General features: G+C 35.3%; 1 protein-coding gene across 1 annotated transcript in view; it reads left to right on the top strand.

The window, feature by feature from the left end:
• Window positions 1-562: 562 nt before the first annotated feature.
• LOC140159989 (uncharacterized) overlaps window positions 563-14628 on the top strand; it is a 102257-nt gene continuing 88191 nt past the window's right edge. The window contains 1 exon segment of the mRNA XM_072183256.1: window positions 563-775. The gene's annotated coding sequence lies outside the window, so the exon portion shown is untranslated.

Below are 14628 nucleotides of genomic sequence, written 5' to 3'. Positions count from 1 at the left end.
CCATTTTACACCTCTCGCACTGTAATATATATGCCTTGAATTTCATAATCTTTCTTTATTTACTATGCTAAATATTACAATTGTTTTAAAAAAATTTGTAAAGAATTTTTATTTGACTGTAATTTTGTTGTATGCACAAAACAGTGAATCGAGACATATTTGCTAAAAGAATATTGGAAATACTGCCAAGTTGTAACAGTTGATATTTAGGGGATTTAGCAGAACTGGTTGCTGGTACCATTCACCCGAACACTGAACACTGCTTTTTGCTATCGGAAGTTACAGAAGAAACAAAAAGGAGAGAAGATGAACAAAGAAGTAACTTGGTACCCTGAAATTTGAACCTTAGACCACATGCGGGCCAAGCACACGATCACCGACCGGTTGCTATGGGGATTTCGAAACCAAACCCAAGAAAACCACTTTTTCTTCATCTTTTTTTTTTTTTTCGCCAAAAAGCAGAAAGAGAGTTAGGGATTTGTTAGTGTGGTTTATAGTTGTGTGTTTTTTAAACAATTTTTCATCAAACTTTTGTTTCCAACAGATGCAGCTTACCATGATCAATAGATGCAGGTTTTATGGTTGATTGATAGACACACTGGCTAATCACACGACCAATGTTAACTAACATTCCTAGCATGCCGGTTATCATGGTTATGCTAGCAAGCAAATCAAGAACAGAGTAGATCAACTACATGTAGAATGGATCATTATTGGAAAGTTGATTATGCAAATGAGGTGCAACTTACAAGCAGATTAATCGGCTCTATGTAAGGTAAGAATGTGGATGTAAATTCTTAACTTGTTTATGCGTAAATTGTGAGATAGGTTTTTACTGGGGGCAAGAGTTCTGACTGGGGGCATTTACCCCCCCAGCTTTCGTCTGCAGTAGCTCAGACCTCTTCAGGACAAAGTATAGGCCCCTTGCCTACTGATGAGCCGTTCACTGAAGACTGTCCCTTGTCAACAGAAAACAAGCAGACCTCGTCTATCTGCTAATGTCAAAGGTTTGGTAGCTCTGAAAAGAGCCGTTCACTGAAGACTGTCCCTTGTCCTCTGCTTGTTCTCTGTTGATAATGTCTGAGCTGCTGACTTGTTGATGAATATTCGGATCGTGGAAGGTAAGCCGCTGTGAAGATGCTTGTCGTTGATAAGAGGATTAAAAGTTAACATTGATGTTTAGTTATTATCGATGGTAATAGGCTGAATAATACTTTGTTTATCAGGTTGGGAAATGTTGACTTGGATAAAAAAAGTGGCAGCCGATGGTAAACTCAAAATGATACAGATTGTTTATTTGGTTGATTAATTGATCAATTGATTGATTGCTGTCACTAAATTTCAGGAAAATGTCATGGAAGATGACAAACTTCTGGAACCTGTGAAATTAATTTTCCATAAAAATGGTGGACATCGACGATTTGCGACAAAATGTACTAACAAATTTAAGTCCTTCCTTTTACAGTATCCATTTACAACATAATATTATCCAATTATTAATTCATCATCGGTAACAAATATTGATCGTTAAAACTGACCACGGAAGTATTAAAACAGTTTAAGCGGTCATGATATAATTTGAAGTAAACATACTTCTGGCATTTCCGATAGACCTAATTAAGTATGTGTATAATCAAATTAGGAAGAACTTTAATTATGGTAATGCATATATGTGATGTGAATGAGGAAGCCAAGTAATTTGTTGCTATACTGGGTAAATACATGTTCAATTTCTTGTGGCTTGTTTGTTTGTCTCTCAATATAAATATGCTGGTATGCAGGCCTGTAACCATTTGTGAGCGTAATGAGCGAAAAAATAGTGGTTTTTCATGCCTTTTAGGTAAAAAAGGTCCAAATTTTGAAGAAAAAAAAGTCCTCTTTTTCAAAATCTGCCCCATAGTCCAAAAAAGTCAAAATTTTGAAAAAAAAAATCCACTTTTTCAAAATCAGCCCCCAAATAAATCCTAGTTACGGGCCAGCTGGTATCTTAAGAACCACAACACCTTATTTGGTGGCATTTTAGTTAAATGTAGTTTGTATGTAGAATTAAAATGTAAATGCAGATGCAATTTGAATGATTCATTCTGGCGGCACCAGGAATTTTTGTTCGGAGGGCATTGGGGGGCAGAGTGAATTTCAGGGGGGAAAGCAGCAAAATTGCTGCAAAAGGTGGCAATTTTCATGATTTTTTTTTGGTGGGAAGCTGCTGGTGAGGCAAGAGTTCCGAGGGGGGGGGGGGTGTCCCACAATGTCATCCCCCATGCCCTGACACTGTCTCTTGACAAGTGCTACATATTTGTCTGCTCACGATGCAAGCTAAATAGGAAATTCTATTACACATCAATTGAATCAATTATAATTATTACCACTTTATGTTGAAGTGTCGCAGAATGTAACCGCATACCATCTGCGTTTAATGGTCTATGATATAATGTGCAATTTCATTTTTTGCATTTCTAATTGAAAATTCAATTATCATTTTATATTATTCTGAATTTAGAATTTTACTCCATTAATTCATGAAATCTTACAGGTTCCAATGATACCTGATACCAACTCTGATAGAACTGAACTGTCCAAAATTGTATTTTTTTAGTTTTCTAGTTCTTAAACCAAACAAGATTGACTAGTTTATGCATTCCTATAATAAGACAACTTTCATACACTTTTGGAATTTTGAAATTGACCATTTCATTTTTGAAATATCAGCCTTTTATGATAACAATACAGCAGCCAATTCGCGGTAGAAGTGACATCATAATCGGATTAACTACCATAGCAATAGATGAATACAATTTTTGACTATATCGCCCTGCACTACAAGCAGGTTGCGTTCATCACCTGTGTATGTCTGCAATGATAGATTGAATACAATACCGTTCTTTTCAAAGATACTAAATCTTACAGGTGCGAGTGGTCAGCATGATAATTATGATTCAATGCGTAGGTACCGCCATTGTAGTGAAGGCCGAAACACTACATATATAAAGTCAAAAATTGTGTTCATCTATATTGCTATGGTAGCCTTACGTCACTTTTACAGTGAATATGCTGTACCTAAAGTATAAAAAAGTATGAAGCACTGGATATGCAGTGATATTATAAAACTAGACATACTTTTTAGTGGATGTAGAATATTCGATGTAACATGTCTTCGTTATTTAATCTATTCCTATTCTATTTCCAGTAATGTTTTAAGTTCTAACGAATGTTTGATGACATAAAATCAATAATATATTTCCACCAGACATTTTATGTAACATATTATCGATTTTACGTCAACATAAACATTACCGGAAATAGAATAAATTGAAGACATGTTACACCAAATTTTCTATGTTGAATAATGTAGCCTAGTAGCGCTTACAGGCATGAATGTTTCAATGCACATTATGTTTGACTTGCAGACTGGATTAAAAATGAGGTGTGCTTTTCAAAATGTCATATTTCAAGACAGGGGGGTCAATTTTCAAAAACAGCGTTTTTGGGATCCGCTCAATTCATGTACATTCTCTGAAAAAAGACCCTTCACATTTTTCTGGCTGTGCATGTGTACACTCTGAAACTTCAGTGCCCACATGAGGGGCAGGGACCTCGCTTCACCCTTGCTGCTAATGACTTATGAGAGATTATTCCAATCTTGTCTTATCATGATAATGATTTTCACAAGTCTGTTGTGAATTACCATTAATTAAACCTCTATTAAGCATCATTTATAAATTATATCCTATGTCTAATATGCAAAGCTTTCACATTAAGGGGAAGGTCACTGTAGCAGAAACTGTTCTTAAGTCACATGAAGATTGCTCATAAATGTGCATCTTAGCTAGATGAGTCAAGACTTACTCATGTAAATTGGCTAATACCTTAAAGATAGAAATATGTCTGCCTGTACCTGGACATGATTGATGATGTCCATGCAGAGAAGATATCGTATTACCCTTCCCAGAATCCTTTGCAACATGATACATCTCCTTATTTCATCAAATAACAATCCTATTACTTTGTGAAGGTTCCCTTTGTTTTCATTTTGGCTAAACATGAGTCGAATTGGCAAGATCTGGGTGTGCTCTGTTCATTGAGGTACATTTTGTCACTGTCGACCCACCCACGTTGCACTAGATAGCAAATCAGTACAGAAAATTGAAATGGGAGAAATGCATTGTGGGAAGTGTAAGACATTTTCTGTAGTGTCCATACATGTTACAGTTTTCATGTTCATCTTCTGTAGGATAGCACCTTTCCACACGTTTCATGAGTCCACTCATTTGGGCTTTGTTGTTGTATTGGGCTATTCTAGTTGAAATTCACACACCCTGAGACCTTAATCTCCCACACGGGAGTATGAATATCAAATGTGGTTATCTGAATCATGACTCCATTTGACATTTTTTTATATAGTCATTGGGAGCATGGCAAAACAGTGGCATTGGGAGATTATGAATTTTTTATACGTTTTCAAGAACTATATTTTGAAAATATTTACTATAAACGAAAAAACAAGTTATTAGTGGAAACTCTTACAATAATACTACAAAGTTGCTAAAATATCAAGAAATTTGCTGGGAAATTCTGGACATGCATGCCATATTTCTATATTGGAAATACACAGGAAGACCTTCTATGCCAAATATCACTTTTCCAGACTTTTGTCTAGAAGCTGTAATGTCAGTGCCCATAATCTTTACTGGTTGTCTGTTGCCCAAAGAATCCAATTCAAAGTATACTCTCCTTCAAAGCTTTCCATCTTTCTGTTCCAGGCTATATTCCCCAGGGGGTACTCCCTGTACTGTCTCATTGCAAGATTAAATGGGCTAACTAAATACTAAATAGTCCTTGTCATGTGGGACAGGATTAAAAATGGTATGAGATTTTAGGAATTATTTCCTAGCCTCTTAACCACAGGGATGGTGGGCTAGTGCTTACAATAGCTATTCAAGACACAGGGTATGTAGGCTAAGGGATTAACTGTACATATGAGATATAGGTTCAAATGGCATTATAGTTCACTCCCTGAACAAAAAAGTTTTTGCTACTCAGCAATGCAATATATAAGGTAACAAAATGGTCAATCACTAATCAATGAATAAATTAAAGAAAAATGTATATCAAGTATACTGAAGTATATTAAAGCGTACTTACTCTCTAAATGTGAAAGAGTGAAAAATCACTCAAAAAGAGTGAAATCTCACTCTTTCAAAGAGCCATCTGAGTGACAACTCTTTTAGAGTGAAGCTCACTCTCAAGAAAGAGTGAAAAAATTCACTCCGGAAAAGAGTGAATCAGAAAAGAGCATTTATTTATTTATTTATTCATTTAGGCCTATTTTATATACAAGAATATCACAGCAGTTCATAACAGCTACTATGTGCTTTAAATTGTTGTGAGGCTAGGCCCCAGGTTAGGGTAAGGCCCGGTCTAGGAATATTGAACTGGTCTAAAGCTTAAGCACATACACAATGTGTCGAACTTCAGTGTGGGATGAATGATGAAAAACTATGGATTTAGTGAAGCTAATAGTCAAACTGTTCAATGGTGAGTACACTTAGGTGTAGGACGTAACACTTGGCAAATACCATGTTTACGGTCACAGTCTGGAGAAGCGTGATTGGCGTAACCTACATAAGCTTACATATGCGTACATGTAAACCGGCACTGGGCGGTAACAAACTGCTCACATATGACTTAAGCTTACTGCCGCCATTGTCTCCAGACCAAGTGTATACTTGCTACGAAGTTATGACCTACACATAAATGTAATCACTATTGAGTATGCTGTCTATTTCTTCATCAAATCCGCTTTCTTTTCGCCATTCATTCACACACTGTTCGCCATTTTGTTACACAAGTTCAACAAACATCGACCAATTTTCGGCGCTTCTGATTGGCTGACAGTTCACTCCAAGAAAGAGTGAGATTTTGCGCCACTTTTGAGTGAGTGAGGCTCACTCGAAATTGCGAGTGAAATTATGTGTACCGGTACTGTTTTCACTCTTTTAGAGCTAAAACCCACTCTTTTAGAGCTAACTTAAATTCACTCTGAAATTCAGAGTGGTTTTTCACTCTTTTACATTTAGAGAGTAGCCAATGTCCTCCACCAGCCTATAAGCCTACATAGCTAGCTATACTATTATTATTTCAACTTGAGTTAGGATATTATTATGTTCTGTATGTTGTTTGCAATGATTAACAGTGATTATTTTAGGCCTATAATGTTACATCTGAGACTATAATGAGTTAATCATGTAGGTGTTTCAATTGTATTTAGTGATTATCCAAGATAGCGCTGAAATTCAAATTTAGTTTTGCACAGCATATTTTTAACAACTGCTTATTTCATTAACCAATGTGATTATTGTACAATAGGAGAAGAAAATAACAAATATTTATGTTTTTCAATTACAAACACAACCAAATATTTATTTTGCCCCACTATCCTGATCAAAAGACCTTTCTTTAAAGGGGTACTACACCCCTGTCCAATTTTGTGCCTATTTTTGCATTTTTCTCAAAAATTATAGCGCATTGGTGACAAGTAAGATATGTATATTATAGGGGCAAGGACTACAACTACTGCACTGGAAATTTTATTTCAACACAGACAACAGTTGTGGAGTTACAGTCAAAATGAGGAAAACCATTATTTGATCAATAAATCAATAACTACATGCCTTGAGTTGCTGAATTTTCAGTGCAGTCGTTGTAGTCCTTGCCCCTATAATATACATATCTTATTTGTCACCAATGCGCTATAACTTTTGAGAAAAATGCAAAAATAGGCACGAAATTGGACAGGGGTGTAGTACCCCCTTAACTAATACATAAAATACAGTTCTGAGAATGGTGCATATAATGAGATTAAAAACTGAATTTTAATTTTGATCAACATCAGACTCATTTTGCTTGATCTCATCACATTTGAGTAATTGATTGAGTAAATTTTGACACTGGTCACAATTTAAAAATCATTTTAAGTTGCCAACATCTCCACGTAATTCTAAATAATTTGGGGTTATATCATCACTTTTATATGATGGTCATGATACAACAATTAAACATTGACTTATATATATAGTAATGCTTCAATTTGAATTAAAAAGGGAAGGAAATTATATAATCATGCTTCCAGTTATCGGAACACATCTGTTGACCTTAATTAAATGAGATCACGATACTCTTTAAGGCCATCATAAAGACCCATTCAGTGATCCCAGCGCAAGTGTTAAATAATTAAAATTGTTTATAAATTGCTTAAAAGTGAAGGATAAGTCATTCAAACATTTGGTATTTTTGAAATGACAAATTTGGCAAAAAACGAAGAAAACAGCAGTACTGACGAAGTTGAAGCCCCATTCAAATACATGTAGCTAATTTAGATACTGTCAGTATCTAAATTACAGATTTGTGTAAAATGTCTTATTTTGTCTTCAATACACGGCTTTCGGCTGAACCAGTCGCAGACTATGTTAGCACATCTATGACAATGACATAGGTACCAAAATCTGAATTTCGATGATTTTTACGATCGTCCGGATGAGCAAATCACTGAATGGGCCGTTAATTAAATCCGGAGTCTCAAAGCTTGTTACTGTTAGAAATTGAAAATCTAATTGAGGAATTATCATCTTTTTTATGTGTCAGTACAGGCTTTGGTACAAGCATTTTGTGTGGAAAGTATCCAATGTCTGTTGCAAATGTTGGAATAAGACAAATAAAGTGACTGCTACAAAATAATTCTTCACTGTGTTGGAAACTTCAGAACTTGTTGAAAACTTGAAATCAAATCGGAATTTTGAGTTTTATTTGGCTTTGGGTTAAAAAAAAAAGACATAATGTCATAAAAATGAATTTCTTGATTTTCAAAGAGGACTACGCGCACAATTTTACTAACACGAGCGGCAGCTTTGAGAGTCTGGATTTAATTAAGATGGCTTAACTTTGTATTACCTATAGGTCTAAGTGATAGTTTTTGTTCTATAGTCAATCTGTATTTAAAGTGTTATTTAGTATGCTCAAAATGAAATGCTGATCACCTATGTCACATGCAAGCCATGTTTTGCCTAAACATGCTATAGACGAATCCAATTTCACGCATTCCTACACCTCAATGGCAGCCATTAGCTGGGTCCCCGTGGGCTCTATCTCACCTAAAATGTGAAATGATGCGGCCTTGGAGGGTATTTTAAACTGCATTCTATCACCCGTGTTACACATAGACAAAAGAATGATGACAGTTTACAACACAAAATAATCTAACATCAAATTTTAAGCGGGTTTAATCCACCCAATTGGGCATGCACTCACAACACCTGTTTGGTGCATGCGGGGACCCAATAATAGCCGACCAAATCCTGACCATGACTTGGTTCGTTGGATTCTTCTATACTATGGCCCTTGGTTTTAACAATTTTAAATCGGCTCATCTCCCTCTGGTCATGAAGGTAGAAGAGACGGTCAACATCCTACCGCTGGCAATATGCACAAGGTGTCATAATATTTGGAATAGATAAGTAATTATGTTAGAAAGTATGAGCATTCAAACAGGTCATATTTTGATGTGGTGTTTACATAGCTTTAACTATCTCCATGCGGGTGTCGACAGCAGACGACAAGTTTCAATTTTTTTTTGTAAAAATTCAAAAATGTCAGAATTGTAAATTTTCATAACCATATTTGGAATCAGCATGAAAAATGCATTAAAATGAGTACAAAGAAGACTAGTATTGGTTCAGCGGTTCTTGAGATAGCTCTTGGTATTTTGAGAAAATATCTCAAAACTTGAAATTTTTTACATTGAAACATATGGCTTGCACATAGGGCATTAATGATCATCTCTGTCTACAGCATCACACATTGCCATCGTAGCTCCCACATGGGTTCAGAAATGAACTATTTTTAAGTTTGATTGCTTCATGCATTTTACATAGGTAAATGATATGATTCAAGTGCAGACTCTGCTGAATGAAATACAGTGCGCAAAAGAATTAAGGTACCGGTTATGTTCATCCCTGCATATTCTAAACAAAGACATATATGTCATAATTGGATCCAGCAGCCAATAGCTGCATCATTTAGCTTGAAATTAAGACCTTATTTGTGGAAATCATTTAAGAAATAAAGACACAACGATCCATTGTATGCCTTATAGATTTGCATACACAAAGCGTTCTTGAACAAGAGAACTATATTTTAATAGCATGTTAAAACTAATGTTGTGCTTTCATTGATTACAACACAAAAGTGCAACTTTTGATTTTGTTTCTTTCTAAGGTTTTAGATCACAGTTTCTTTAATTTCAACAAATGAGGTCTTAAATCAGAGCTAAAGATATTGGCTGCTTGTTTTAATTTTGACATATTTGGCTTTGTTTAGGATACAGGGGTGAACATAACGAGTACCTTAATTCTTTTGCACACTGTATAGCGATGTTACTATGTAAATTCAGGACTCGTCAGGAGTTATCATACATGCATGTTATTGAAGTATAGCGATGTTACTATGTAAATTCAGGAGTTGTCATACGTGCCAGTGGGGGGGCCAGGAGGCTGGTGCCCCCCCCCTGCTCGTCATGGCCTTCAGTTCATGTAAGGCCGATGGTAGACTGAAGGCCTTGGTGAAAAAAAAATGGGTTAACAATAAACTATTTTTTACCCAGGGTGACAGAAAAAAAGGGGAGAATTGTGAAAAAATGATGAAAAATTGTGAATCATACATTAAAATTGTGTGTTTTTATGTTGTTACCGCCTATTATCCTTTTTTTTTTTTTTCTTTTTTTTTTGCTCTTCACTTTTTCATACCATGCAAAAAATTTTGGGTCAACAAATCACAACTTCCGTCGGCAAAAAAAATATTTCCGTCGGTACATTTACAAGTTGTGCCCCTCGATTCAAAAATCCTGGCTACGCCACTGATATGTGCATGTTATTGAAGTATAGTGATGTTACTATGTAAATTCAGGACTCGGTAGGAGTTATCATACATGCATGTATATAGCGATGTTACTATGTAAATTCAGGAGTTATCATACCTGCATTTTATCAGCCAAGTTGATTGAAACTAATTGTTAGCTATGACACACAGTACTTTCACCAAAACATATCAATTTGTTAGCGCTCTTTTTTTTTAAAGTCATAGTTCATTGAATTTACAACCGTATGACAAAATAGGCGAAAATAGTAACTTTTTGCACAAGATTTGCAATTTAAAGAGAATTGACCATTGCTCATTCTAGTGACGCTAGTATATGGACAATATAAGTGTGCTTTTTCATTTAATGACATAAAATTTGAAAAATATTGTAAGGAATACTTGAGGTTTTGACTTTTAAAACCTACATTTTGGTCAAAAAATGTGCTTGGATAGGTAGTTTTCAAAAGATTTTCCACATTCACCTTGCTATAGCATTGAATTGCGTTATCTGTTGACCTAGTGACGAAAAGTGTTTTTAGGGGGAAGTGTTGGCTTTCGTTTGATATAAAAAAAATTCTGATTAAATGAAGGGAACACTTGAGGTTTCGACGAAAACTGTGCGCATGATGGTTTATAAGAGAATCGTTTTTGTATAGAAACCTTTCCATATGCAGGTGGGTGGGGGGGGGGGGTCATGTACTATCTTTACAGCCTATAGCAGGCCCTCATATTTTCAACCAAAAAGACCAATCTACTATAAATGTGAAAAATACCAACCCTATCACTGACTTTCTGTGAAATTTTCTTGAAACAGGGCCCACTAGACCCACTTTTTTGGATTTGGATATTGGTCTTTGTGTGAAATTTGGGGAGAAATGGGCAAGGGAAAAAAGTGTTTAATATTATAATAGCCCTATCATTGAAATGCACATCCTAAATGGTGATTTGCAGGTCAACTGCACTATTAGTCTACCCCAGGGATGTAAATTTCCTGATTTCAGACAATTTTGCTTGGATCTTCCCTGTACAAATTATAGGGAAATACACGTTTTCAGGAAATGTTAAAGCAGTTTCAGGAATTTATGTCAGTGCTTGTTTTCGTCCCTGGTATCCTTTTTAGCAAAGGAGACTGAAATTGGAACCTTTTAAAATGCTGTCTGCGTGGTCTGTGATGTTGGGTAAAATTGCTACCTTTTCTTGTGAATTTCTGCTTGAGGCACTCAAGTTTGGTTTGGGTAGGCGTGTGTTTTAGTAAAAACCAAATATTATAGCACAAAATTTGTTGATTTTGCCACTTCCCCCCTCCCCAAAATTCACTTCCCCCCAAATAAATTCCTGCTCAGCGCAGACATCACATATTGAACCATTCCCAAGTATACACCTGTTTTATGTAAAGTTGAGAGTACTATATTATGTAGTCGTGTTCACATTTTGAGTTACACCCAGCGTAAACCTATGCTAACATTGATAAAAACTCCACACATATTTTTCCTAATCCTACTACGTGTCCACACATAGCCTACTCATAGCAATACGTCGACCACAAAAAAAGCACTCACTCTGCATAAACATCAGCTACCACTCCCGGTGTTTCTGTGACCTTTTTCAACCATGCTGTATGTAATTTCTTAGTTCTGACAAAAAAGGGTCAAACTTGCACTAGGTGCCAGGCGTAGCACTTTGAGCGTTCACATTGCAACTTACGCCAGGCGGAGATTACACCCAGGTAAATCGTCGGACATATGCCTGGCGGAACTAACGCCAACCTTTGTTCACACTGCCACTACTCCTGGCAGCATCTACCGCTACTCCTAGCAACTTGCGCCGATCAAGTTCCGCTGGGCGTACGTCCGACAGTGTGAACACAACTTATATATGATGCTTACAGAATTACCTCGCATATTGAATGACATACATGATGGGTTACACCAACAGACAAGTGGATTAAGACAACATGTCATGTGCAGTTATACAAGATTTCACAGTTCTCTGGTTGCTCAGTTTTCATTTAAATAAAACTTGTTGAGAATAAGTATTTTAGTATTTATCCAAACATTTTTTGTGAATAAAAATCTTAGAATGTCTGTGTTTTTTGTTTGTTATTCTTTCTATCCGTACCTTTAGCTGTATTGTCCAGGTGAACACTTTTATTTCAAGGCCCATTCAATGATTTGCTCGTCGGGAGGAGCGTAAAAATAATCAAAATTCAGGTTTTGGCATCTTTGTCACTGCAAAGATGTGCTAACATCACCTGCTATAGTGGTTAAGCCAAAAACTGTGTATAACAGTTGAAGACATTTTATACAGAACTGTAATTTATATACTAAGTACAGAAATTAGCTACATGTATTTGAATGGGGCTTCAACTTCATCAATACTGTTTTTTTCTTCGTTTTTTGCCAAAATACCTAATGACAACTTAATGACTTATCCTTCACTTTTAGGCAATTTATAAACAATTATAATTTTGTTACACTTATGCTGGAATCATTGAATGTGCCTTTAAATCAGCATTTGTAGTTGTCTACAGATGACATGTCATTTGACATCCATCTACACCAATGTCATCATCTCATCACCATGTAGGATTCTCTCTATATAAATATCTTTGGAATGAGATCGTTTCTGAAATAAAAGTGATCTATTCTGAAAGTGCTGTATGCGCACAAGCTGGTATTGAAAGATGTGGGGCTTGAGGAATTCTTGCATTGGTTTGATTTGTATGCGCTTGTCTGTTTCGTAAAAATGGATAATCAGGGGAAATGGGGCACTAATCATGCTAATTATATAGGCCTTTGTTAAAGCATGTTGTAAGATTTCTATAAAAAAGTACATTTTTGGTCTCAGAATGTTAGTTTTCACTATCATGTACCCTTTTAATTTTGAGCTGAATAAGTGAAGTAAAATGATGGAAATGAATGTTACCTCCCAGTGCCTACTCCCTATTCCAAAAAACACAGCACAAAATTTTTTAGATTAAAAAATATCACCCTGTTTTGCCAAATGAAACACAACTAAATCCTTATACTGTATTTAGTTTTAACTGGTATTGAACAAATTTTTGGTCAAATTTTGGTAATAAGGGCCAAAAACATGCATTTTGGGGCATTTTTCATATGCTGTGACAATCTAGCTGAAACACTTGTACAAATACTAATTTCAAGTTATGCATTCTAAGTTTTGGAAAATATATTTTTGAATCTTTTTCATAACCAATTTACAAAAATAATATAAAATATTAAAATAAAACTCTTAGCCTATACTCATTTTCTTAGAATTTTGTGACTACAATTGTGAGACAACGTCCAAAATTGCATTTTTTTGGCCCATATTCCCTCAAATTGCTAAAATATTCAAATTGGACTTTTATTACCAGTTAGAACTAACCAAAGATTGAGATTTACGTATTATTCATTAATTGGCAAAACAGGATAAGATTTTTTAATCCCCCCCCCAAAAAAAAAAAAAAAACAGTGCTGTATTTTTTCTGTAATCATGCAAATGTGTATCAGCAAATCTGATTTATGATTAGATTATGCAAGTGTGTTTTGGCAAATCTGATTGGCCAAATTAGATTATGCAAGTGTGTTTTGGCAAATCTGATTGGCTGAATTAAATCATGGATCCTGAGATTATTCATCTGTAAAAACAAACAAACAATGCAGCCAGGCCCGTACGCAGGATTTCATTTGGGGGTGGGTGCTGATTTTGAAAAAGTGGACCTTTTTCCAAGGGGGGCGATTTTGTGAAAAGTGGACAAAATTTTGACCTTTTTTGTCCAAAAAACGTTAAAAAAACCTGAATGCAGTTTATATAAAATGACTTGTAAGATGGAGATGTTGGCTCTGAAGGCATTTGTGATCAGTTTGTAAGAGGTATTGGTTGGTTGGTTGGTTGCTTGCTTACTTTAGTCGACTCTTTTAGTCAAACTCCTGTAATGTCTCACCAAAATGCCCTATCCAGTGTACAATTCTTGATTTCTGGTCCTGTTTATAGTCCTCTATCCCCTGACAACATCTTGAAGTAATAATTCATAGAGGGGTCTCTTGCTCATTTCTCTTGTTTGGGCTGCCGGATGCGAACTATTGATGCAGTCCTCTTCGTTTTTAATCAAATATGCATTTAATGAATAAAATGAGTGAATAACAAATATAAAATGTCCTTGATACTGTCAAAATTTAAGGTTACTTTTAAAAAAGTGATTAAAAATTACAACAACAAAAATAACCCAAGATTTCTACTTTTTTTTTATGGTCGCAGAGGGCAACCAAACAATTTTTTTAGCCTTATGCAAGATTGCCCATTAAGCCTCTTATGCAGGACACTGCACCAACGAATAATTTTAATTAAGGTTGAAATAGGTCATTAACATTAGATGACACCTTAATGCCATTAACTGTACATCTGGACATACTCATCATACTTTGTGTTTATCTTAATTAGTCTATAACACCAAATTGTATGTAGTTTTAACAAACTTAAAAAAGAAAACATCAACAAAAACAATTAACAGAAAACAATTAATATATTGCACAAAATTAGCATCAGCTTTTAAATTGTTTATTAAATGGAAAATATAGCACTTGTAAAAGTGGCTGAAAATATAATGAATCACATATACCATATGTGACATGACATTTTACGATTCTTTGCTGTTTCATATTTACTTTAATCAAGTAATAAGATGTAGCAATTATATTCTCATTCAAAGACCAGGTC

The sequence above is a fragment of the Amphiura filiformis genome, chromosome 9 (genome assembly GCF_039555335.1).
Source record: "Amphiura filiformis chromosome 9, Afil_fr2py, whole genome shotgun sequence".
NCBI lineage: Eukaryota > Metazoa > Echinodermata > Ophiuroidea > Amphilepidida > Amphiuridae > Amphiura > Amphiura filiformis.
The sequence above is the reverse complement of the archived record's forward strand: the minus strand, read 5'-3'. Positions and strand labels throughout refer to the sequence as shown.